Source organism: Sciurus vulgaris, assembly GCF_902686455.1.
Source record: "Sciurus vulgaris genome assembly, chromosome: 12".
Lineage (NCBI taxonomy): Eukaryota > Metazoa > Chordata > Mammalia > Rodentia > Sciuridae > Sciurus > Sciurus vulgaris.
Genome location: NC_136473.1, coordinates 53989945 through 54016033, shown reverse-complemented (window position 1 = coordinate 54016033; position 26089 = coordinate 53989945). Strand labels below are relative to the sequence as shown.

The 26089-nt window shown below is 37.4% G+C and overlaps 1 protein-coding gene and 1 long non-coding RNA gene across 3 annotated transcripts in view; one reads left to right on the top strand and one right to left on the bottom strand.

The window, feature by feature from the left end:
• AKT3 (AKT serine/threonine kinase 3) overlaps positions 1-26089 on the top strand; it is a 311937-nt gene that overhangs the window by 44542 nt on the left and 241306 nt on the right. The gene's annotated exons all lie outside the window — the stretch shown is intronic.
• LOC306641227 lies at positions 4993-21477 on the bottom strand. The gene is made up of 2 exons (XR_013758070.1): positions 18943-21477; positions 4993-12082 (listed from the first exon to the last, which is right to left on the bottom strand). It is a non-coding gene; the product is annotated as an uncharacterized lncRNA (long non-coding RNA).

The following is a 26089-nucleotide window of genomic DNA, read 5'->3' as shown; positions in this document are numbered from 1 at the left end:
TAAAGGTTTTGTAGAACTGGGCTGAGAACCCATCTGGTCCCGGACTTTTCTTTGTTGGTAGGCTTTTGATGACCTCTTCTACTTCATTACTTGAAATTGTTCTATTTAAATTGTGTATGTCCTCCTCGTTCAATTTAGGCAATTCATATGTCTCTAGAAACCTGTTGATGTCTTCGAAATTTTCTATTTTGTTGGAATATAGATTTTCAAAATAGCTTCTAATTATGTTTTGTATTTCAGTCGTGTCTGTTGTGATATTTCCTTGTTCATTTTGAATTTTAGTGATTTGGGTTTTCTCTCGTCTTCTCTTTGTTAGAGTGGCTAAGGGTTTATCAATTTTGTTTATTTTTTCAAAGAACCAACTATTTATTTTGTCAATGTTTTGTATTGTTTCTTTTGTTTCAATTTTGTTGATTTCAGCTCTGAGTTTAACTATTTCCTGTCTTCTACTACTTTTGGTGTTGGTCTGTTCTTCTTTTTCTAGGGCTTTGAGCTGTAGTGTTAGGTTGTTTATTTGTTGATTTTTACTTCTTTTATTGAATGCGCTCCGTGAAATAAATTTTCCTCTAAGTACTGCTTTCATAGTGTCCCAAAGATTTTGATATGATGTTTCTTTGTTCTCATTTACCTCTAAGAATTTTTTAATTTCCTTCCTAATATCTTCTGTTATCCATTCATCATGTAATAGCATATTGTTTAATCTCCAGGTGTTGGAGTAGCTTCTGGTTTTTACTCTTTCATTTATTTCTAACTTCACTCCATTATGATCTGATAGAATACAAGGTAGTGTCTCTATCTTCTTGTATTTGCTTACATTAGCTTTGTGGCATAATATATGGTCTATTTTAGAGAAGGATCCATGTGCTGCTGAGAAGAAAGTGTATTCGCTCTTGGTTGGATGGTATATTCTATAAATGTCCGTTAAGTCTAAATTATTGATTGTGTTATTGAGATCTATGGTTTCTTTGTTCAATTTTTGTTTGGAAGATCTGTCCAGTGGTGAGAGAGGCGTGTTAAAATCACCTAGTATTATTGTGTTATGGTCTATTTGGTTTCTGAAATTGAGAAGGATTTGTTTGACATACATGGATGAGCCACTGTTTGGGGCATAGATGTTTATGATTGTTATGTCTTGCTGATTTATGGTTCCCTTAAGCAGTATGTAATGTCCTTCTTTATCCCTTCTGATAGTTTTGACTTGAAGTCCACAGTATCTGAAATGAGGATGGATATCCCAGCTTTTTTGCTGAGTCCATGTGCATGGTATGTTTTCCCCCATCCTTTCACCTTTAGTCTATGGGTATCTCTTTCTACAAGGTGAGTCTCTTGCAGGCAACATATTGTTGGATCTTTCTTTTTGATCCAATCTGCCAGTCTATGTCTTTTGATTGATGAGTTCAGGCCTTTAACATTTAGGGTTATTATTGAGATATAATTAGTATTCCCGGTCATTTGGTTCATTTTATTTATTTATTTATTTATTTTGAGACGACTTGGTTCTTCCTTTATTTGACAATTCCTTTAGGATAGTTCCTCCCATTGCTGATTTGTTTCTTTGTTTTTCATCTCTTCCTTGTGGAATATTTTGCTGAGAATGTTCTGTAATGTTGGCTTTCTTTTTGTAAATTCTTTTAGCTTTTGTTTATCATGTAAGGATTTTATTTCATCATCAAATTTGAAGGTAAGTTTTGCTGGGTATAAGATTCTTGGTTGGCATCCATTTTCTTTCAGGGCTTGAAAAATGTTGTTCCAGGCCCTTCTAGCTTTTAGGGTCTGGATTGAAAAATCTGCTGATATCCGTATTGGTTTCCCCCTGAATGTAATTTGGTTCTTTTCTCTCGCGGCCTTTAAAATTCTGTCTTTATTTTGTATGTTAGGTATTTTCATTATAATGTGCCTTGGTGTGGGTCTGTTGTAATTTTGTATATTTGGAGTCCTATAAGCCTCTTGTACTTGATCTTCCATTTCATTGTTCAGATTTGGGAAATTTTCTGATAGTATTTCATTGAATAGATTATTCATTCCTTTGGTCTGTTTCTCTCAGCCTTCCTCAATCCCAATAATTCTTAAATTTGGCCTTTTCATGATATCCCATAGTTCTTGGAGATTCTGTTCATGATTTCTTACCATCTTCTCTGTTTGTTCAACTTTGTTTTCAAGGTTAAATATTTTATCTTCAATATCTGATGTTCTGTCTTCCAGGTGTTCTATTCTATTGGTTATGCTTTCTATGGAGTTCTTAATTTGGTTTATTGTTTCCTTCATTTCAAGGATTTGTTTGGTTTTTTTTTAATATCTCTCTTCATTGAAATGATCTTTTGCTTCCTGTATTTGCTCTTTTAACTGTCGATTGGTGCGATCATTCAGTGCCTGCATTTGCTCTTGCATCTCGTCATTTGCTTCCCTGATCATTTTAATTATGTACATTCTGAACTCCCTTTCTGTCATTTCTTTTGCCATGCTGTCGTTGGTTTTCATTGATGTACCATCTAGATTTGTTTGCAGCATTTTCTTTCCTTGTTTTCTCATATTGTTCAGGTATCAGTTGACCGCTGTGAATTTGCAGATTTCCTCTATTGTCTTATAATATCCCTGAAGCTTTCTAGTATATCCCCTCTTAGCCTTCAGTAGCCTGAAGTCTTGGAGGAAGTTGATAATGCGGTGCTCCACAAGGAAGCTGGCTCCCTAGGGGAGGTGGCCTTCCGGTGGGGTATATTCCCTGCTAGTGGGCAGAGGTACCGTCACTTGCTGATGAATGGTCATCCAAAGGGGAAGTAGGATGTGGGCTGATGCAAGGCCAGTTTGGGTCTGTGTCTCTGATTTTACAGTCCTTTTGGGAGAACCTCACCCGACAGGGAGGATTCACCCGGTGGGGAGGTCTCGCTGGTCCGTTTCCCTCCCAGAGGTTCCGTTCAATTCACAACTACCGCCTGGGCTGGGCAGCCTTCTTCTGCAATGTTCCCAGGGACCCGGACCTACCTCCTGGGCCTGGAAGCCTGGCCCTTCACAGATGAATCTCCTTAGGCTGCTTCTCCTCAGAGAAGCTGCCTGCAGACCTGGAGCCTTCGCTCCATCCCTCAGTTTGTCTGTGGGGCTCTTCCACCAAGAAGCCGCCTAGGCCCTGGGACCCTGCTCTGCACTTTTCGCCTGGCTATGCGGCCCCTCCTCTGAGCAGGCCCCTGGAGCCCCTTACAATTGCTTCGAGTCCCAGTGACCCGCCACACGCCTTTTCCTCCGGCAGCCACCTGGTGTTCCCTGTGGTCGCTCTAAGTCCAAGTGACCCACCACGCACCTCCTTCTCCACCAGGCAGTCACCCAGAGATCTGGTGCGTCACGAGTCCCAGGAACTCACTGTGCACCTTCTTGTCCCGACTGCCACCCGTAGCCCTGGTGCAGTCACTTCGACACCAAGCACCCCACCGCGCTCCTCCTCCTTCTCCAGACAACCCCCCTGTGTTCAGGAGCGGATGCTCTGGGACCAAACCACTCACCACGCTGTTCCACCGGATAGCCGCCCAGAGCCCTGGCGCAGCTGCTCCAATTCCAAGTGACGTGCCGAGCCCGTATTTCTCCTTCTCCTCTGGGCAGCCCCCTGTGTTCAGGGGTGGTCACTTTCAGTCCAAACAGCTCACCAAGCACCTTCTCCTTTGGGCAGCCTCCCAGAGCCCGGGTGGGTTGCGCCGAGTCCAAGCGCTGTGCCGCGCGGCCTCCTTTTCGATGCTCCCAGTTGTCCGCGTTCACTGCTCCAGCGGGGGAAGGGGCGTCTCGCCGGCAGCTCTACTTCACAAAGTTCCCTGCATTCGGGGACTACTGCCCCATCTGGGACGTCTGCCCAATGGGAGACACTCACCCGGCTGCTTTGAGTTGGTCCCAAGTCTTTCTATATCTCCTCTTCTTGAGTCCTGAGTCCTGGAGCAACACGAAACGCAGCCACCCTCTAGTCCGCCATCTTGAATCCCCAACTAAACAGTATTAAAGGGCAAGTATAAAAGTTGCCAGTATCAGAATTATAAACTTTCAGAAAGAAATGGGAAAATTTTAATGAAATGAATCAATATTTTAGAACTGAAGAACATGTTTTTTTTTTTTTTTCCCCAGATTGAAAGGCTCCAATAAACCCTCTGCACAGTGGCTGTTGATAAAACCCACACGAAGGCACATCATTGTGAAATTTAAGAAATAGACCCACATGTAAAGGATCAGGAATCAGAATGACTTTAGACTGAGCAACAGTAGAGAAACAGTGGAGCAGGAGGATCTTCAAAATTCCAAAGAAACATGACCAGAACTAGTATAACTATTAATTATATTTGAGAATAGAATAAAGATATTTTCAGAGAGAAAAGGTCTCAGATTCATCACCCACAAATCCTTCCTCAGGAACCTGGTTAATGTAGCCCATCAAAACAAGGAAATATATCGAGGAAGAGGAGGATCTGAAAAAGAGGCAAGAGCAGTACAGACCCAGGACAGGGATAAGAAGAATACCCAGGATGATAACTGTGCACCTGGCCCATGGTCCCCAGTCCAGACAGGAATACATCAGATGACAGGGAAATATTTCTTCCAGAAGATGAAATTAATAGAAATCTGATGGGAATGATATATTCAAAGGAGATTTCTTAGACTGGAGAGTCTCAGTGAACTAGGAATAAATACATAGTAAATAAATATATGAAGATAAGAAAACTAGGTATATAAGAAACCAGTTATTAATTCCAAAAAGCCAAAATGTTAGGCAGTAAAAGGTAATTATTGTTTACTGCCTGGCTCAACTCTGATTGTAATGATATATAACCCTTAAGTATTGATTTAAAAGGTTAGGATGAAACCATATTGAGATCATGGAGTTGGGAAGTGTGGAGGTGTCAGGACTAGGAAACATCTATATCTTAAACTCCCTCTACAGGTAATTTCTGGATAAATTAAAGAATGCTTTTGGGGAATGTAAATGTTGGAGATGAAGCTGCAGACTAGTTCCCCCCTACTTTGTTTGTTTTCTTTTTATTTTAATACTGGGGATTGAACCCAGGGCCATTTAACCACTGAGCTACATCCCCAGACCTTTTTTAAATTTTAAGACAGGGTCTAGCTAAGTTGCTTAGACTGGTCTTTAACTTGTGATCCTCCTGCCCTGGCTTCCTGAGCCACTGGGGCAGATTAGTTTTTCTTAAAAAAACTTGTAGAACCAGTTGAACTTTAAAAACTGTGCATGTGTAACATTTATTTTTCTCTTCTGCAGACTTTTTCAAGATCAGAATTTTTTGTTTTAGCTCCTTAAGTGTTTTCTTATTAGGTTAAAGTTTTGGGTAGTGTGTAATCAGAATTTGAAACATGTAAATTCACATTGCCCTTGTCTTTATTGTTTTAGTTATAAAAATCTAACTCACAGTTGACATCAGATGCCTGGCAGTTCTTCACACGAACCACTGTGGAACCAGGGTTTACTAGATAACCTAATCCTAATCCTTAGTGCTTTTGTTTGTCCCGCTCTTCAATTTAGATATTCTGTGTTAGGCTCTTCGTGTGTTTTACATTATGGTGTGTTCTCAAATCAGTTTTTGTGTGGACCTGTCTTTCTTTGCATTCTTTAATTTTCTATCCTTCATGGCTTCTTTTCTTTAGCTTCTCCATAGCAGGGGCAACTATGTGTGGTGAAAAGCTGCTGGATTTCTCTTCTAATGTTTCTCCCCAAGCATAGATCCAAGGGCAGAACAGGGGACCTATGGGTGAGTTGCAGGGGCTGAGCAGTGCCATCACCCACCAGCATTTCTGTTTCAACAGCTTCTAATCATTTTTGCCATCTCCACTTTCAGTCCTTTTAGGGATTCATGATATACTAGTTTATTATCTGTTACTTCAAAGTTCTTGTTTGTAAAAACTTTGTTACTAGTTAAATTCTGCTAGTTTAAGCAGAAAGGGATTTATTGAAGATATTGAAGATCTCCCTCAACCAATGGAAAGGCTAAGCTATTGTGATTGGGGCTGTACCACTAAGACCAGTGTTTCCATTCCTAAAATAACTGTAGAATTCTACTCAGTAACTGAATACCCTGCTTTTGAAGTTTGTGGTTCTTTATTACATTATTTAGCTATTATACTCTTCAGCAGTAAACAGGTTGAGAAATTCTTGCTTTTGTCTTTAAGTAGAAGTTATTGGTGGGTAGGGATGAATGGTGGGACCACAGGATTTGTACAGTTTGGGATTTTAAACCGGAGGCAGGGAGAAAGATAAATTCCAATATTTAGGAGATGAAATTGTAAACTTTGTTGTACATTGTGATTGACACCTCTGTGTGAGTAGGATTAGAGGATAGCTTTATGTTAATGCATTTCTCAGTGTGTTCTAAATAAAACAATTCAAATCCTTTGATTAAAACACTCAACCCATGTAGAAGAAAAAATTCCAAACTTTTCTTGATCTTTATAGCTCAGAATTATCTGGATAGAGGTAAGATTTCCCATGAAGCTAATAAAGCTTAAGGCCTTTCATGTAGGACCATTCTGAAGCTGGGCCTAAACTGATTAAGAACTCTGTCATTTCTCACTTTGCTATTCCTGTCCCATCCTTTTAGATTGCATTGGAATGGACATGGGTACTAAGGAGAGGATGAGTGGGATATATTTATATGATTTGTGATTACTTTTATGTACACTTTAATTCTTGCTAGCTGACCCAGTATAAGAATATCTCCCAGGAACATTATGACTGTCTACTTTGCCAACTAGGTTGGCCTTGTCACATGAAAGTTCAGGACCAGAGTGATATGAATATTTCCTATGATACTCAGCTGATGTGAGAAGAGTGTTACCATTTGCCAATTTGTTGAACACTTTTTAATCTTATAACTCATGTTTGAAAGAGATGTGAAAAGTTTTTACAAATGCAGTAGTCTTAAACATTTACAGTGTATCACCAATAGTCAGTTGTGAAATTGAAAGAAACTTTATAAAAATTTAGATACTGTCAGAAAAAATACATTTTGTCTCATCCCAAATGAAAGTCCAAACTGTTGTTTTTTTTTTAGTGTCTAGAAAATATTACAAAGTTGTTGTCATGTGAAAAGGTAGTCAACTACTATAAAGCCACAGTACAGGTAGGAAAAAGATACTATAAAAGTATACCAGGGAATTAATTATTGAAAATACTGTGATATTTAGGATTTTTTATGTGGTTGGCAACTGTAGAAAATTGGTTATTTGATGTAGTTCCCTTTTTCATTTTAAATAAATATTGAATTTAGGATCTAATTTTGTTTTCATAATTTTGTACTCCTTTTCTTAAGAGAGACCTTCCTTTTGCATTAGATTATAGCTCCACTAAAACCTGAATTCACCCCCGAACTTCCTTTTGTCTCTCTCATTAACTTTGTCTTATATACTTACCTCATTCACTTACTCAAATGGATTATGTTTGTTCTTGTGTCAGGTCTTTTGCACTTTCTGCTTTTTGAGAGACTGTTCATTTTTCACTTCTTAGAACAGATTTCTTTTCAGACCATCTTTGAATATTCAATCCAAATTATCCTTTTCTTCTCTGGTTTGTACCACATCACCCATTTTGTTTTCATAGCATTTACCAACATCCTTTTTGTTTGCATTCTTATTGAATGCCTCAGCCTTTTGGAATAGAAGCTCAATGTATGAGAGCAATATTGTTTACTGCTGTATTCACAGATCCTAGAATAGTGCCTGGACCGTACTACGCACTCAACAGACTTGTTGAGTACGAGGGAGTTATTAATGAACTTGTTCTTGTAACTTTTGCTATGTATTTATTTACTAGTGAAATTTCTTTGTTCATTTTCTGTGATTATGATTTGTTTTCTCTGTTTGTGTAAATGCTTTTTTAGTTTTGTAGTGCTGGGTGAATCAAATCCAAGGCCTCTTACATGCCCTGCTAGTGTCTACCCCTGAGCTATAATACCCCAGCACTGTATAAATGCTTTTGATCCTTTTCTGCTGCAAATGTTGGTTGTCTATAATCTACCATTTATTTTGATTAGGAACTTTTTGTAAAAATTTTTTTTGTTGTAGAATATTCAAATAATCAGAAAACTATAGATATAAGTGCTCAAGAACCCATTCCCTAGCCCGCTTGTTTTTTACCATCAAACCTTTCTTTTCTAAATCAAGATATATTTGAAGTGTATGTATCACTCTTTAATCTTAGTCCCTTTCCTTTTTCTTTCCTTATCTGGAGGTATACCTAGTTCAGTGTTTCTCATTCTCACACACTTATATTTTAAAAATTTTCTTTTGTATAGATGGATATATAAAAACAGAACAATAGAACTGAAATGTTTTCAGACTTAATGTAAATGGTATACTGCACATATCCTCTGCAGTTCTTTTTAAAAAATGTTATGTTTTTAAGATGTGCTAATGTTGATACATGGAATTCTGATCTCTTCATTTAAACTGCTATGTGGTGTTGACCGAATAAACTTAATACCCAACTCTTATTCTGTCAAAGGCCTTTGGGTGTGGTTGCCATTTTTTCCTATTCCAGTAGTACAGTGAATCTGTACGTGGTCCATATGTGAATTTTTTTCTAGGATCAATTATTGTGAAATTTTTTCTAGAACTTAACAATTGTGAATGGAAAATTTCTAAGTACGAGGACAGGCTCATCCTTCACCTTTACTGGATTTTGTATCTTGTTTTCTAAAGGGATTAACAGTCTACTTCTACCAGTAGTTGTATAAGACTTGTAATTTCTTCATCCTCCACCTTCATTTTGTTTTTCCTACATAATTAAAAAAAATTGAATATGTGAGAAAATACTTAGTGGTTTAAATTTGCATTTCTTTCGTTTCTGTTGGTGCTTCTTCTTTTCTTATGATTATTGCCATTTAATTTCTCTCATAGATTCCCTTTTCTCTCATTTGTCCTCCAGCCTCATTCCCTTTTTATACTATGTGATTTGTCTTTCTTTTTACTGATTTTTAGGAGTCCTTTAGGTATTTTATATATTAATAATTTGTTATTTGAATGGGAATTATCTTTTAGTTTGTGGCTTTTCTTTTTTGTTACATATGTACTTAGTTTGTCTCAAAATTTTCCCTTTAACATAGACACATTTACTTGTTTTTCATGTTTTGCTTCTGATATCATACTTGAGAACCTATTCCCTACATTAAGGTTGTAATGATTATCACTTTATAAATCATCTATTGCTGTACGACAAATTACCACCAAAATGTGTTTCATGAAAATAAGCAAAATCATTTCTTATTAATTCTTAGTTTCTGTGGGTTAGAAAACAGCACCACTGACTGAGTGGTTCTGGTTCTGGTCTTTTGTGAGGTTGCAGTCAATATATCAGAGAGGGTGAAGTCAAGACATTTTAGTTTAAGTATTGTTGGAGGACTTGCTCCCTTTTGGCAGAAGGCCTCAGTTCTTATGGCCCTTTTCTAGGACTGCTTGATTGTCCTAATATGAAGGCTGGCATTTCCTAAATGAGTGATCCAAGAAAATAAGGCAGAAACTTATCTTTTATGACTGATCCTTCGAAGTCACACATTGCCACTCAGCCCTGTTCATGTGGGAGCAGACTACATTGGATCTTATTGTTTCTCCACATGGAGCATTTCTGATACCAAATAGGTGTTTATTTTTTCTCCACACCAACCTGTTCCCCCAATTCTCTGGGCACCAACTGGGTGACTTACAGTTCAATTCAGTTTTGTCACTAACTACCTACAGTTTGTGCATGCTCTACAAATTAAGGGCTAAATTCCACAAAAGTGCCCCTCTCCCACTTTTTTTCTATTGCAAATCTGATCCACATGTCCTTTGGCCTACTGATTATAAATTGAGGGTTCCTACCATTCCCTCCTCTGCCTTCTGATGAAATGTTCTGAGGAACATTTCTAGAATGGCTCACAGTACCCAGAAAGCACCTCACTTACAGTTATCAGTTTATTATAAAGGATATTTCTGAATACAGATGAATAGCCAGATGAAGACATAGGGTAAGATCCAGAAGATTTCCTGAACACAGAAACTTCTGTCCTGTAGAATTTGGATATGCCGCCCTCTTAAGCACTTGGATGTCTTCACCAACCTGGAATCTCTCTAAACATTGCAGTTTAGATGTTCATATAAACAGGTTGTTGATGATAACTCAATTTACCACCTCAGTCTCTCTTGTATTAGGAACATGGGACTAAGACTAATTATCCTAACAAAAGATACACCCTTTACTCAGGAAATTATAGAGGCTTTAGGAACTTTGTGCCAGGAACGTAGAAACTAGGAACAAAGACCAAATATGCTTTTCTTATTTTATCACAAGCTTCATTCAATACCATTGGAGACCATCCTGGAGGCTTAGCTACTAGAGTCTCATATTTTCCTAAAGTTCTTTCATATTTAGGTCTTTAATTCACTTGGAATGCTGCATGTATGCATGTTTTTATGTATGTGCTGTTAGGAAGGGAATCTAAATATTCTTCCAAAGGTATAACAATTGTCCTAGATCTCTTTATTGAATGATCTATCATTATTCCATTTGTGTGTGGGTTTGCTTCTGGAGTCTCTGCTCCTCCTCTATGGTCTGAATGTTTGTTTCTCCTTACCCCACATCATATGTTGAAACCATATTCGATTTAATAATGTAATAGTATTGAGTTAGGGCTTCGAGGAGATAATTGGATCATGAGGGCAGAACCCTCATGAATGAAATCAGTGTTATTATAAAGGAGACCCCAGGGAGCTAGCTAGCTCCTTCTGTCTTCTGAGGAACAGACCCTAACCAGACACTGATAAAATTAATGTTGGAATCTTGCTAATTTTAAGGAAAATAAAAATATGACCCTTTTTCATTAAAAAAAAGTATTAGATGCCCACTGAAGACTTGTGAAATATAAATTTTTAAAAAATATCCAGTGCTGGGGTTGTGGCTCAGTGTTAGAGCACTTTCCTATCATGAGTGAGGCACTGGATTCAATTCTCAGCACCACATATAAATAAATGAGTAAAATGAAGGTCTGTTAACATCTTAAAATATTTTTAAAAAAGTGCCCATAGTCCCACTAACCAAACATTACTATTATTGGCATTAGGAATCCTTCAAGATTTGATGTTGTAAAAATCTTTTTGTCTTTAAAGGAAAGGGAATAAAATATTTAGTTGTATTTTCTTATATTGTCATGAAGGAACTCAGGAAGGAAAAACAAGAAGGGTTGTGGTTCAGTGGTAGAGCACTTGCCTCACAGGTATGGGGCACTGGGTACAATCCTTAGACCACATAAAAATAAATAAAATAAAGGTATTGTGACCATCTACAACTAAAAATATTTAAAAAATTAAATAAGGTATGAATTGAGCAGATGCCAGACTGGTTGTGCTGAGCCTTTTTAATGTTTGATTTTTGACATGTGAATATATTACCTATTTAAATTTTTAAAATGACTTGCAGTATAACTTAAACCTAGTTTTGACTCAGTACATATTTACATTTTGTAGTTCCAGATCACTAACCTGTAACATGTTTGTTCATTTGTTTGTTTTCCCTCCAGTTATGGGAATTGAACCCAGTGCTTTTCCACTGAGCTACATCCTCAGCCCCCCCAACTTGTTTTTAAATTTAGAAACAAGTTCTTATTAAATTTCCCAAACTGTCCTCAAACTTAGGATCCTTCTGCCTCAGTTTACTGAGTAGCTGGGATTATAGCATGTACCACCATGCCTGGCTATCACCATTTTCTCAGCACAGTATGTATAGCCAGTGTCTGTCTCATTGGATCATATTTTGCCAGCCTAGCTTCATACTTTGTATTCTAGTGACTGTGAATTTCTTAGTTTTTCTCCACCTCAGCAGACTTTCATACTTGTGTATGTTTTACCTGTATCTTCTTCACATTCATCTTCAAAGAACCATTTTGTGTTATCTTCTGTCTGAACCTCTGCAAGGCTTAATTGATACTCTCATCATACTCTGTGTATTTTTCTATCATTGCTCTTTATCATATGGCATTGTAATGATTAGTTTATTTATTATATCTACACAACGTTTGCTTTAATCTATTTTGTTTGATATTTTTGCCTGTAGGGTAGATATTATATCTCAAATAGCCTATAGTCTTTATTTTTTTTTCTTCTCTCTACATTTATTTATTTATTCATTTATTTATTTTTTATTGTAAACAAATGGGATACATGTTGTTTCTCTGTTTGTACATGGCATAAAGGCATACATTTGTGTAATCATAAATTTACATAAAGTTGTTTGATTCATTCTGTTATTTTTTCCCTTCCCCCCACCCCTCCCACCCCTCTTTTCCCTCTATACAGTGCTTCCTTCCTCCATACTTGCCCCCCTCCTTAACCCTAACTCTAACCCTAACACTAACCCTTCCCTCCCCCCATTATGTATCATCATCCACTTATTAGCGATATCATTTGTCCTTTGGCTTTTTGAGATTGGCTTATCTCACTTAGCATGATATTCTCCAATTTCATCCATTTGCCTCAAATGCCATAATTTTATCATTCTTTATGGCTGAGTAATATTCCATTGTATATATATATACCACAGTTTCTTTATCGATTCATCAATTGAAGGGCATCTAGGTTGGTTCCACAGTCTGGCTATTGTGAATTGAGCAGCTATGAACATTGATGTGGCTGTATCTCTGTAGTATGCTGATTTTAAGTCCTTTGGGTATAGGCCCAGGAGTGGGATAGCTAGGTCAAATGGTGGGTCCATTCCAAGTTTTCTAAGGAATCTCCACACTGCTTTCCAGAGTGGCTGCACTAATTTGCAGCCCCACCAGCAATGTATGAGTGTACCTTTCTCCCCACATCCTCGCCAACACCTGTTGCTTGTATTTTTGATAATCGCCATTCTAATTGGGGTGAGATGGAATCTTAGGGTGGTTTTGATTTGCATTTCTCTTATTACTAGAGATGGTGAACATTTTTCCATATGTTTGTTGATTGCTTGTAGATCTTCTTCTGTGAAGTGTCTATTCATTTCCTTAGCCCATTTGTCGACTGGATTATTTGTATTCTTGGAGTAGAGGTTTTTGAGTTCTTTATAGATTCTGGAGATTAGTGCTCTATCTGAAGTATGATTGGCAAAGATATTCTCCCACTCTGTAGGCTCTTTCTTCACATTATTGATAGTTTCCTTTGCTGAGAGAAAGCTTTTTAGTTTCAATCTATCCCAGTTGTTGATTCTTGCTTTTATTTCTTGTGCTATGGGAGTCCTGTTAAGGAAGTCTGGTCCTAAGCCGACATGTTGAAGATCTGGACCTACTTTTTCTTCTATAATCTGCAGGGTCTCTGGTCTGATTCCAAGGTCCTTAATCCATTTTGAGTTTAGTTTGGTGCACGGTGAGAGATAATGGGTTTAGTTTCATTCTGTTGCATATGGATTTCCAATTCTCCCAGCACCATTTGTTGAAGAGGCTATCTTTTCTCCATTGCATATTTTTGGACTTTTGTCTAGTATGAGAAAATTGTACTTATTTGGGTTTGTGTCCGTGTCCTCTATTCTGTACCATTGATCTACCTTTCTATTTTGGTACCAATACCATGCCGTTTTTGTTACTATTGCTTTGTAGTAGAGTTGAAGATCTGGTATTGGAATACCCCCTGTTTCACTCTTCCTGCTAAGGATTGCTTTAGCTATTCTTGGTTTCTTATTCTTCCAGATGAATTTCATGATTGCTTGCTCTATTTCTGTAAGGTACATCATTGGGATTTTAATTGAAATTGCATTGAATTTGTATAGCACTTTTGGTAGTATGGCCATTTTGACAATATTAATTCTACCTATCCAAGAACATGGAAGATCTTTCCATCTTCTAAGGTGTTCTTTAATTTCTTTCTTTAGTGTTCTGTAGTTCTCATTGTAGAGGACTTTCACCTCTTTTGTGAGATTGATTCCGAAATATTTTATTTTTTTCAAGGCTATTGTGAATGGGGTAATTTTCCTAATTTCTCTTTCTGAAGATTCATCACTTATGTATAAAAATGCATTGGATTTATGGGCATTGATCTTGTAACCTGCTACTTTACTGAATTCACTTATGAGTTCTAAGAGTTTTCTGGTGGAATTTCCAGGTTCCTCTAAATATATAATCATGTCATCAGCGAACAGGGATATTTTGAGTTCTTTTTTTCCAATTCATATCCCTTTAATTTCTTTGGTTTGTCTAATTGCTCTGGCTAGAGTCTCAAGGACGATGTTGAATAGAAGTGGTGAAAGAGGGCATCCCTGCCTTGTTCCAGTTTTTAGGGGGAATGCTTTCAGTTTTTCACCATTTAGAATGATATTAGCCATGGGCTTAGCATAAATGGCCTTTACAATGTTAAGGAATGTTCCCACTGTCCCTATTTTTTCTAGTGTTTTGAGCATGAAGGAGTGCTGTATTTTATCAAATGCTTTTTCTGCATCTATTGAAATAATCATGTGATTCTTAACTTTAAGTCTATTGATATGGTGAATTACATTAATTGATTTTCTGATGTTGAACCAACCTTGCATCCCTGGGATGAAACCCACTTGATCATGGTGCAGTATCTTTTTAATATATTTTTGTATGCGATTTGCTAAAATTTTGTTGAGAATTTTTGCGTCGATGTTCATTAAGGATATTGGTCTGAAATTTTCTTTCCTTGATGAGTCTCTGTCTGCTTTAGGTATCAGTGTGATATTGGCTTCATAGAATGAGTTTGGGAGGGTTCCCTCCTCTTCTATTTCATGGAATACTTTGAGAAGTATTGGAATGAGCTCTTCTTTAAAGGTTTTGTAGAACTCGGCTGAGAACCCATCTGGTCCCAGACTTTTCTTTGTTGGTAGGCTTTTGATGACTTCTTCTATTTCAGTACTTGAAATTGGTCTATTTAAATTGTGTATGTCCTCCTCGTTCAGTTTAGACAATTCATATGTCTCTAGAAACCTGTTGATGTCTTCGAAATTTTCTATTTTGTTGGAGTATAGATTTTCAAAATAGCTTCTAATTATGTTTTGTATTTCCATCCTGTCTGTTGTGATATTTCCTTGTTCATTCCGAATTTTAGTGATTTGAGTTTTCTCTCGTCTTCTCTTTGTTAGTGTGGCTAAAGGTTTATCAATTTTGTTTATTTTTTCGAAGAACCAACTATTTATTTTGTCAATATTTTGTTTTGTTTCTTTTGTTTCAATTTCATTGATTTCAGCTCTGAGTTTAACTATTTCCTGTCTTCTACTACTTTTGGTGCTGGTCTGTTCTTCTTTTTCTAGGGCTTTGAGCTGTAGTGTTAGGTCGTTTTTTTGTTGAGTTGTACTTCTTGTATTGCATGCACTCCATGAAATAAATTTCCCTCTAAGTACTGCTTTCATAGTGTTCCAGAGATTTTGATATGTTTCTTTGTTCTCATTTACCTCTAAGAATTTTTTAATTTCCTTCCTAATATCTTCTGTTACCCATTCATCATATAATAGCATATTGTTTAATCTCCAGATGTTGGAATAGTTTCTGTGTTTTACTCTTTCATTTATTTCTAACTTCAATCCATTATGATCTGATAGAATACATGGTAGTGTCTCTATCTTCTTGTATTTGCTAACATTAGCTTTGTGGCATAATGTATGGTCTATTTTAGAGAAGGATCCATGTGCTGCTGAGAAGAAAGTGTATTCGCTCTTGGTTGGATGGTATATTCTATAAATGTCCGTTAAGTCTAAATTATTGATTGTGTTATTGAGGTCTATGGTTTCTTTTTTCAATTTTTGTCTGGAAGATCTGTCCAGTGGTGAGAGAGGCGTGTTAAAATCACCTAGTATTACTGTGTTATGGTCTATTTGGTTTCTGAAATTGAGAAGGATTTGTTTGACATACATGGATGAGCCACTGTTTGGGGCATAGATGTTTATGATTGTTATATCTTGCTGATTTATGCTCCCCTTAAGCAGTATGAAATGACCTTCTTTATCCCTTCTGACTAACTTTGTCTTGAAGTCCACAGTATCTGAAATGAGGATGGATACTCCAGCTTTTTTGCTGAGTCCATGTGCATGGTATGTTTTCCCCCATCCTTTCACCTTTAGTCTATGGGTATCTTTTTCTATGAGGTGAGTCTCTTGCAGGCAACATATTGTTGGATCTTTCTTTTTAATCCAATCTGCCAGTCTATGTCTTTTGATTAATGAATTCAGGCCATTAACATTCCGGGTTATTATTGAGATATAATTAGTATTCCCGGTCATTTGGTTCATTTATTTATTTATTTATTTATTTTGAGACGACTTGGTTCTTCCTTTATTTGACAATTCCTTTAGGATAGTTCCTCCCATTGCTGATTTGTTTCTTTGTTTTTCATCTCTTCCTTGTGGAATATTTTGCTGAGAATGTTCTGTAATGTTGGCTTTCTTTTTGTAAATTCTTTTAGCTTTTGTTTATCATGTAAGGATTTTATTTCATCATCAAATTTGAAGGTAAGTTTTGCTGGGTATAAGATTCTTGGTTGGCATCCATTTTCTTTCAGGGCTTGAAAAATGTTGTCCCAGGCCCTTCTAGCTTTTAGGGTCTGGATTGAAAAATCTGCTGATATCCGTATTGGTTTCCCCCTGAATGTAATTTGGTTCTTTTCTCTCACGGCCTTTAAAATTCTGTCTTTATTTTGTATGTTAGGCATTTTCATTATAATGTGCCTTGGTGTGGGTCTGTTGTAATTTTGTGTATTTGAAGTCCTATAAGCCTCTTGAACTTGATTTTCCATTTCATTCTTCAGATTTGGGAAATTTTCTGATATTATTTCATTGAATAGATTGGTCATTCCTTTGGTTTGTTTGTCTAAGCCTTCCTCAATCCCAATAATTCTTAAATTTGGCCTTTTCCTGATATCCCATAGTTTTTGGAGATTCTGTACATAATTTCTTACCATCTTCTCTGTTTCTTCAACTGTGTTTTCAAGGTTAAATATTTTGTCTTCAATGTCTGAGGTTCTGTCTTCCAGGTGTTCTATCCTACTGGATATACTTTCTATGGAGTTCTTAATTTGGTTTATTGTTTCCTTCATGTCAAGGATTTGTGTTTGGTTTTTTTTCAATATCTCTAACTCTTTATTGAAATGATCTTTTGCTTCCTGTATTTGCTCTTTTAACTGTCGATTGGTGCGATCATTCAGTGCCTGCATTTGCTCTTTCATCTCATCATTCGGTGCGTGCCTTTGCTCTTTCATCTCATAGTTTGCTTCCCTGATCATTTTAATTATGTACATTCTGAACTCCTTTTCTGTCATTTCTTCTGCCATGCTGTCATTGGGTTTTATTGATGTAACATCTAGATTTTTTGCAGCATTTTCTTTCCCTGTTTTCTCATATTGTTCAGGTATCAGTGGACCGCTGAGATATTGCAGATTTCCTCTATTGACTTGCAATGTCCTGAAGATTTCTATATATATCTCCTCTTAGCCTTCAGTAGGCTGAAGTCTTGGAGGATGTTGATAATGTGGTGCTCCACATGGAAGCTGCCTCTCTAGGAGTGGTGGCCTTCAGGTGGGGTATATTCCCTGCTAGTGGGCAGAGGTGCCTCCACTTGTTGACCAATGGTCATCCAAAGGGGAACTAGACTGCGGGCTGAGGCAAGGCCTGTTTGGCCCTGTGTCTCTGGTTTTACCGTCCTTGTGGGGAAACCTCACCCGGCAGGGAAGACTCACGCGGTGGGGAGGTCTCACTGGTCAGTTCCCTCCTAGAGTTTCCCCTCAATTTACAGCTACCGCCTGGCCTGGGCTGCCTTCCTCTGCAAAGTTCCCAGGGGCCCAGCCCTACCTCCTGGGCCTGGGAGCGTCACCCTTCGCTGATGAATCTCCCTAGGCTACCCGTTCTCACAGAATCTGCCCGCAGTCCTGGAACCTTTGCTCTGCCCCTAAGCGTGTCTTTGTGTGGCTCTTCCACCAAGAAGCCTCCTAGATCCTGGGACCCTGCTCTGCACCTAATCGCCTGGCTATGTGGCCCCTCCTCTGAGCAGCCACCTGGGGCCCCGTGTAATCGCTCTGAGTCCCAAAGACCCACCGCACGCCTCTTCCTCCAGACAGCCTCCCGGTGTTCCGGTGCAGTCACTAGGAGTCCAAGCAACTCACTGCGTGCCTCCTCCTCCCGCCAACCGCCCGTAGCCCTAGGCAATCATTCCGAGTCGAAGTGACCCTCCCCGTTCCTCCTCCTCCTCCAGGTAACCCCCTGGGTGTTCAGGAGCGGTCGCTGTGAGTGGCTCTGAATCCACGTGACCCGCTGCACGTGTCTTCTGGGCAGCTGCCCGGAGCTCTGGTGCGGCCACTCGAGACCAAGCGACCCACCGCGCTTCTCCTCCAGGCAGCCCCCCTGTGTTCAGGAGCGGTCACTTTAAGTCCAAACAACTCCCCACTCGCCTCCTCCTCTGGCAACCGCCTGTAGCTCTGGTATAGTCACTCCGAATCCAAGCGACCACGCTCCTCCTCCTCCTCATCCTCAGGGCAGGCCCTGGTGTTCAGAAGCATTCGTTCTGAGTCCAAACAGCTCGCCGCGGAGCTTCTCCTCTGGCAACCGCCTGTAGCTCTGGTGTAGTCACTCCGAATCCAAGCTGCGCTCCTCCTCCTCCTCCTCCTCAGGGCAGGCCCGGTGTTCTGAGTCCACACAGCTCTCCTCGCGCTCCTCCCCTGGGCAGCCACCGGAGCCCCAGTGGTTGCTCCGAGTCCCAGCGCTGTGGTGAGCGGCCTCCTCTACGACGCTCCCAGTTGTCTGAGTTCACTGCTCCAGCGGGGGGAGGGGCGTCTCGCCGGCAGCTCTACTTCACAAAGTTCCCTGCGTTCCGGGACTACCGTCCCATCCGGGACGCCTCCCCAACGGGAGAGAGTCACCCGGCTGCTTTGAGTTGGTCCCAAGTCTCTCAATATATCCTCTTTTGAATCCTGAGTCCTGGAGCAACATGAAATGCAGCTACCCTATGGTCCGCCATCTTGAAACGCCGCCTATAGTCTTTAATGGAGACAGAAATTCAGGAATGCAACTAACATATAGTATAATGAATGAGATCATAGATAGGGTTATACTTTTAGAAGTTATTGGCATGATTCTTGAAGATGGGCCCTGAGTCCAAATAGAAACATTTTATCAGAACCTGTTTTAAAGCAGCAAATTATCTGGGATAGCTTTAGCATACAGGATGTTTTCATCAGCTTTTCCACTGGTATGACTAAAAGACCTGTCAAAAACAATTTTAGAGGAGGAAAAGTTTATTTGGGGGCTCATAGTTTTAGAGGTCTAAGTCCATAGACAGCCAGCTCATTTCCTTAGTGCTGGAGGAAAGACTTAATATCATGGCACAAGGGTATGGTGGAGGGAAGGGGCTCACATGATGATCAGAAAGCAGAAAGAGATTCCACTCATCAGATACAAAATATATATTCAGAGGCTCGCCCCATTGCCCATCTCCTATAGCCATCCCCTGCCTGCCCTTAGTTACCACTCAGTTAATCCCCATCAGAAGATTCATTCCTGATTGGGTGAAGGCTTTTATGACCAAATCATTTCCCCTCTTAATGTTCTTGCATTATCTCTCATATGAGCTTTGGGGGACACCTAATAACTAAACCATAATAGAGGATTTATGACTCAGGGTGAATCATGGAGAAAAACAGGGATAGATGTAAGAGGTCTAAGGAATTTAGATACTGTAGACAGTGGGACTGTTGAATGTGTTTGAATAAGGAACTAATAAGGTCAGATCTGAGCAAGATGATTATTTTCATGTTTTGTGTAGGGTCTTTTGAAAAAGGAGATAAGAGATGGAGATGTATTAACATATATTATAAACTACAGTGTTGAATATGTAATAAAAAATGAAACAGCTGGCCATATTTTCAAATTGCATGTTTTGTGCATATAGTCCCTTCAACCTAGAATTCTCTCATTCCAACAGTGAGAGTCTGTTCACCTTTGAAAAAACATTTTATATGTTGTTTCCACTAGCAGGCCTGATAAATTCCCTTCCAAATGTAGTTGACTTACCTTATTCTGAGTGAGTTGCATTTACAATATTTTTTCCTACTCTGTTTCTTTTATGCTGGTTGCCTTAACCATCCCCACAGTTGCTCCTTCCTGAAAACCCTTGTTTTGCTTTATTTGATTATTCATAAGACACTTATCACATTGTATTATTGCTTGGTAGCTTTTTGTTTATTTCAATAAAAATTTCTTGGGTTCCATGCCCCAGAGAACTCATTCTTTGGCAGTTCATGTGTTTGTCCTTGCTATAAGATTAAATATGAGCTCCTGTGGGAAACCTTATTTTTATTTCATGTACTTTGCTAAGTTGATGATACATATTAAGCACTTAATCATGTAAAAGACATCAGTGGAACAGTGTTGGTTAAAAGTTGGGTTTAAATCCTGGTTCTACCATTATCTTCTGAATCCATTGTAGAGATGTTATTTAGCTTGTCTGAGCTATACTTTTCTCATCTAAAGATGGAGAAATAATAGTATCTGTCCATACTAGTCTGTTCAAGCTGTCATGAAAACATGATAGCCTGGGTAGCTGAAACAACAGAAATTTATTCTCTCACAATTCTGGGGGATGGATGTTTGAGGGTACCAGCATGTGGAAGTCTTTGGCTTGGTGCTGTGTTCTCACATGTTGGGGAGATTGCAAGAAAGCAAGCTCTCTTGGGACCTTCTTATAAGGATACTAATCCCATTATGAGGACCTCACCCTCATGGCCTCATCTAATCCTAATCTCCTCCCAAAGTCCCCATTTCCAGATACATTACACTGGTGATTAGAACTTTAACACAAGAACTTTTGGAGAACATAAATATTCAGTTTACAACAATATTTCATATTGCAGTTATGATAATTTATGGAAAACATTCATCATTTTGTCTCTATCAAAAAGTGATTTATTTACTATATCATCATCATCATCATCATCTTGGAATAAATTTTATATATGGGGTATTGTAGAATAACTGCTCTTCCTTGATGGAAACATAACATGAATTAAGAAAGGTAATGGTGGAAGAAGAGCAAGGTTACAGGCAGGCTGTTGAACAATGTTTTCTTCATTGTATCAGTAGCAAAGAAGCTGGGTATGAATGTCAGGTTTGTAGATGTATTTTCACTATGCAAAGAGTAGAAGAAAAGAAAAGCTTTAATGTTCTTCATACATCCATGACCTTTGAAATACAGTTTTAAAATTTATTTTTATTCAAAAAATTTTTAAAATTTCATTGCATTTTTCTGTAAGCCTTGGAAAGCAGAAATGCCATTTAGATCTCTACCTAAATTATCTTTGCTGGACTTTGAAAAGTTATGTTTCAAACATTTTGAATCCCAAACATATTTTGATATTTTAAAGTTAGAGTACATATGATCTGTTCCTATTCTTTAGGATTTAGACACTCTCCTCTCTAAGTTCAAAGTTGGGACTGATTTTTTTAGCCTTTCTGGAACTATTAAGAATCTCTATGCTTTCATTTTTCGCAATAATTGTCTCCACATTTACTTTTAGAGTCCTCTTTGGTGGAGCCCACAGGCGGAGAGGAAGCACAGGATTCGTAAGATGGCGGGCGGGTGAGTGACTGAGAATTTGGGGTAGAACTTTTGAAAAAAAAAAAAAAAAAAAAAAAGGGGTGGTTGCCCCTTAACAGGAATAAAATGTGAAGTATAAGTTTGGACATGACATTGTCTTGGTGAGGTCTATAAAAACAATATAGTGGTTTTGATATAAATTTTTAAAATAATTTATATGGCATACTATCATGCCATCTATACTATGATTTTGTCAACTTTCACAGTGACTCAGCATATAGTTGACACTTTGGGGAAATGTAGAGCAAATAGTATATACCAAAGTAGATCTTTTCTTTGGTGATAACTATGAAAGATGTATTATTAAATTGTAGTTTGGGAATTTTCTTTCTTTTAATAATAAAAATTTTAATTCTTAACCATCAATGCTATTTTAAGCAAATGTGCTTTCAGAACCATAGAAAGGAAACTTGAGAGAAAATAAGAATTACAATCTCTGGTTAATATGAACGTCAGATATAACATTTTTTATTCAGAAGAAAAATGACCCATGCCCAAGATCAACTTCATTATAGTATACATTATATAAACTCAAAGTTGTGATTTTCTTTTTTTTTAACTACAAATTGGTACTTTTTTATTTTGTTTTTAACAAAAAGACAGTAAATCACAGTCTTGAAAGGAGAGGAACCTATAAAAGTGGAACCATATATGAAAGGAGAAAAGTTTGAAGTCTGGCAGGTAGTTATGTTTCATGTTATAAAAACAAACTTAAATTGATATACTGGGTTTACTAGTGAATTTATGATTTTTTGATTAATTTATATTATGATTATTCTATTAGGGGCCTGGTTTTTGAGTATGCTACAAAATAAGTAAGAAGGCTAGGGTTGTGGCTCAGTGGTAGAGCGCTTGCCTAGCATGTGTGAGGCACTGGGTTCAATCCTCAGCACCACATATAAATAAAGGGATAAAATAAAGGTCTAACAACATCTTAAAAAATAAAATAGGTAAGAAAAGGTGGCCTCAAAACCCTTTTCCAGCCTTTTCTTTTCCTTGTTTCTTCAGTCTCCTCATGTAATAGTCACGAATCATAGGCCTTTTCCTGTTTTATCACTATCAGAAGAGATCTCCAGGCCTTGATAAGTTATCTTTAAGATGATGAGTAGACACTAAATGGATATTAAAATAATCCATGAATGGATTGTTTTACATTTAATTGGGGAACTTGCAAATCCAGATAGAATTTCCTGATGGCAAAATCTCAAACACTGTTATATGTTGCAGGGAGACATTTTTGGAGAGGAGTTTTTTGAATCTGCCCTTTATATCACAACCTGTTTCCAGGTATGAAGATAATTCATTCTTGTATATGCTGGTGTCTGGCTGTTTTAGGCCTTTACATGGTCATGTGATTCTCAGAGTGAGCTTGTGGGGTCAACATTCTTATTCACATTTTATAAAAGATGAACTAAAAAAGGTACAAAAAGATGCAGTGGTCTTCCTAGAAGAGGTCACAGTGGAAACTTACGTTAAAATCAGGATTTAAGATTACAAAGCTTTGTATTTTCCACTAAGTCATTGTTTCCTAGTCATTTTATTCCTTTGTTTTACCCATACTTTGCAAACATAACAATCTCTTTGCATACTCTCAAGAGTTTCTTTATCCCATTTGTTTACAATAAAAAAAAAAGAGTTCCTTTACATGACTGTAGAGAAATAGTTTCCCAGTTCCTTTGTGAATCACTCTACTAGACCCTGCTGCTTATAACTTGATTAGTATTGCTTGAATTTTTCTTTGTGTTTTTGGTTAGGAATATAAAATTATTAGCAGAGACGACGAAGAATTATAACATTCAGTTCTAATTATAACATTCAGTTCTAAATATATTGGGTTAATTGTTTACTTTTCTGAGCAGATTAGCTAACTCTGAATTTTATGCTCAGTGTAAGCAAAGTTTGGGGAGTTATATGTGAACTTCATTTTAGCAAGATTAACAAATTTCTTGTTGTGACACTCTTAAACAGATGTATTCAGTATTACAAACAGTTTGATAATATTCATTCAACAAAAAGTTATAAAGTACTTATCATGTGCCAGGGCTATTCTAGATTATGCACTGAATACAACATGAGAACCACATGGACTCTGTTCTCAATGAGCTGAGACAAACATGAGGTAACTGTTAGAAAACATTATAATACTCATAGCATTAGAGGTGTGTAGAAGGAAATATAGTGGAAAAGGAATACTTAACTGAGCTTGAAGGACTTGAAAAGATTCAGAGAAGAGGTTAGAGTTTAAAGCTTAAGTGTTTTCTTGACTACAAGAGAATTTATGATCTACTCGCACATATTACATATACAACATCTGTACATAATTGAATTTTCCTCACATGTACATACAAATGCAGGGTTGAACATTTAGCCTCTCTTCATTTTCCCCAATCATACATAATCATGTATATCTTCCTCCCTGCAGTACATCATAGAATGTTTTTTTCTTCTTCTGGTCTTTGGAAGTAGGCAAATTCTTCATTCTTTAGAACATGTAGTGGTGAATGATAGATAATTGTGGGAAATGTAGAAGAGGACAGGGTAATGGAACTAGGTACCTGATAATTTTCATTTTCTACCATCACAGACAGTTTTTTTTTTTTTTTTTAAATGTTGAACAATCTGAAGATTGAAAGAGAAACTAACTAGGTTCTTGAGTTGAAAATGAAGTTAGAGAAGAGTTGTCTGGAGGAAAGCATATTTTGTGGTATATTTTGGCCCATTTTGGTTGTCAAAGGCTTTTTTGTGAATTATGTACTTACAAAGGGTTCCACTTTGTTTAAGTACCTGTACACATATACCTATCTCTGTCTGCTCATATAATGAATGTTAAAGCAATTAGTTTCACTTGAAAATCAGCAGGAGCTGATATATAAGGCAAGAGACTGCAGTGGAATGAGGAAAACTAAATTCTGGTTCTGTTTTGGTCTGTAATTAATTTGTTCTTTGCCATTGAGCTCATCAATCAATCTCTCTTAGGCCCTACTTTTCTCATTTATTAAATATTGAGTAGGGCTGGGGATATAGCTCAGTTGGTAGAGTGCTTGTCTCACATGTATAAGGTCCTGGGTTCAATCCCCAGCACCACCAAAAAAAAAAAAAATTGGGAAAAATAAATTATTAAGTAGAATATTGTTCTCTAGGGTCTTTCTGAGTTAAAAAATTCTATCATTTTATTATTGACAGGGTTGGTTATTCAGCTACCAAATATTTGTTGAGTGCTTACCACTTTTCATGTCCGATACCTGTGGTCAAAAAAGAGAAATCGAAGATAGACATAAATCAACGGAATAGAATTGAAAGTCTAGAAATAAATGTATATATCTGTGATCAAAAGATTTTCAAAAAGAATGGCAAGACCAGTGGGGAAGAATAGTCTTTGCAACAAATGATGAGGGGATAACTGCATTTCCCTATGCAAAAGAATGAATTGGGACCCTCTTGTACACTGTGTACAAAAATTGACTTAAAATGGGTCATGGACATAACTATGATAGCTAAAACTATAAAACTCAGAAATAAACAATTAGGTAGATCTTTGTGAGCTTGGACTGGGCAAATGCTTTCTTTATTAGATTTGTCATTTAAAATATAAGCAATGAAAAATAAAATGTATTTTGTAAAAAATAAAAATTTTGTCAAAAGACACTATCAAGAAAGTGAAAAGAATGTCCACAACAATGGCAGAAAATACAGAACATGTAAAGTTTAATATCTAGAGTATATAAAGAATTCTTAAAATTCAACAATAAAAAGACAACCCAGTTTAGTTTAAATAATCCAAAGGATCTGAATACACATTTCCCCAGAGAAGATACATAAATGCTAAGTAATAAGTGAAAAAATGTTCAACATCATTAGCTATCAGAGAAATGCAAATAAAAATTTCATGAGATGTTACTTCATGATCATTAGGAAACCTGTAATCAAAGAGTCAGGTAAAATGCTGGTGAAGATATGAAGAAATTGGACTCTCATACAATGCTGGTGAGGTTTCAAAATTGTATGGCAGTTTGGAAAATAGTCTGGCAGTTCCTTGAAAACTGAAATATAGAATTTCATGACTCAACAATTGCACACCTAGGCATATATCCAAGATAATTGGAAATTGTGTGTTTGTATAAAGCATGTCTGAATGCTCACAGTAGCATTACTCATAATAGTCCAAAACAACGCAGATGTCCAGTCAACTATTGTGTGAAGAGGCAAAGTATAGTATATGCATAAAATGAAATATTATGCAGCCAGAAAAGGAATGAGGTACAGACACATGCTCTGACATGTAGCCTTAAAAACCTTATGCTAACTGGGAAAAATAACACACAAAAGTCCACATATTCTATGATTTATTTATATGAATTATTCAAATTAAGCAAATTCATAGAGAGAGAAAATGATTTAGTGGTTGCCAGGGTCTAAAGGGAAGAGGGAATTGGGTGTGACTGCTAATTATTTCAGGGTTTCTTTTTGAAGTAATGAAAAGTTCTGAAATTAATGGGGATAGTTGTACAGCTTTGTGCATATTTTAT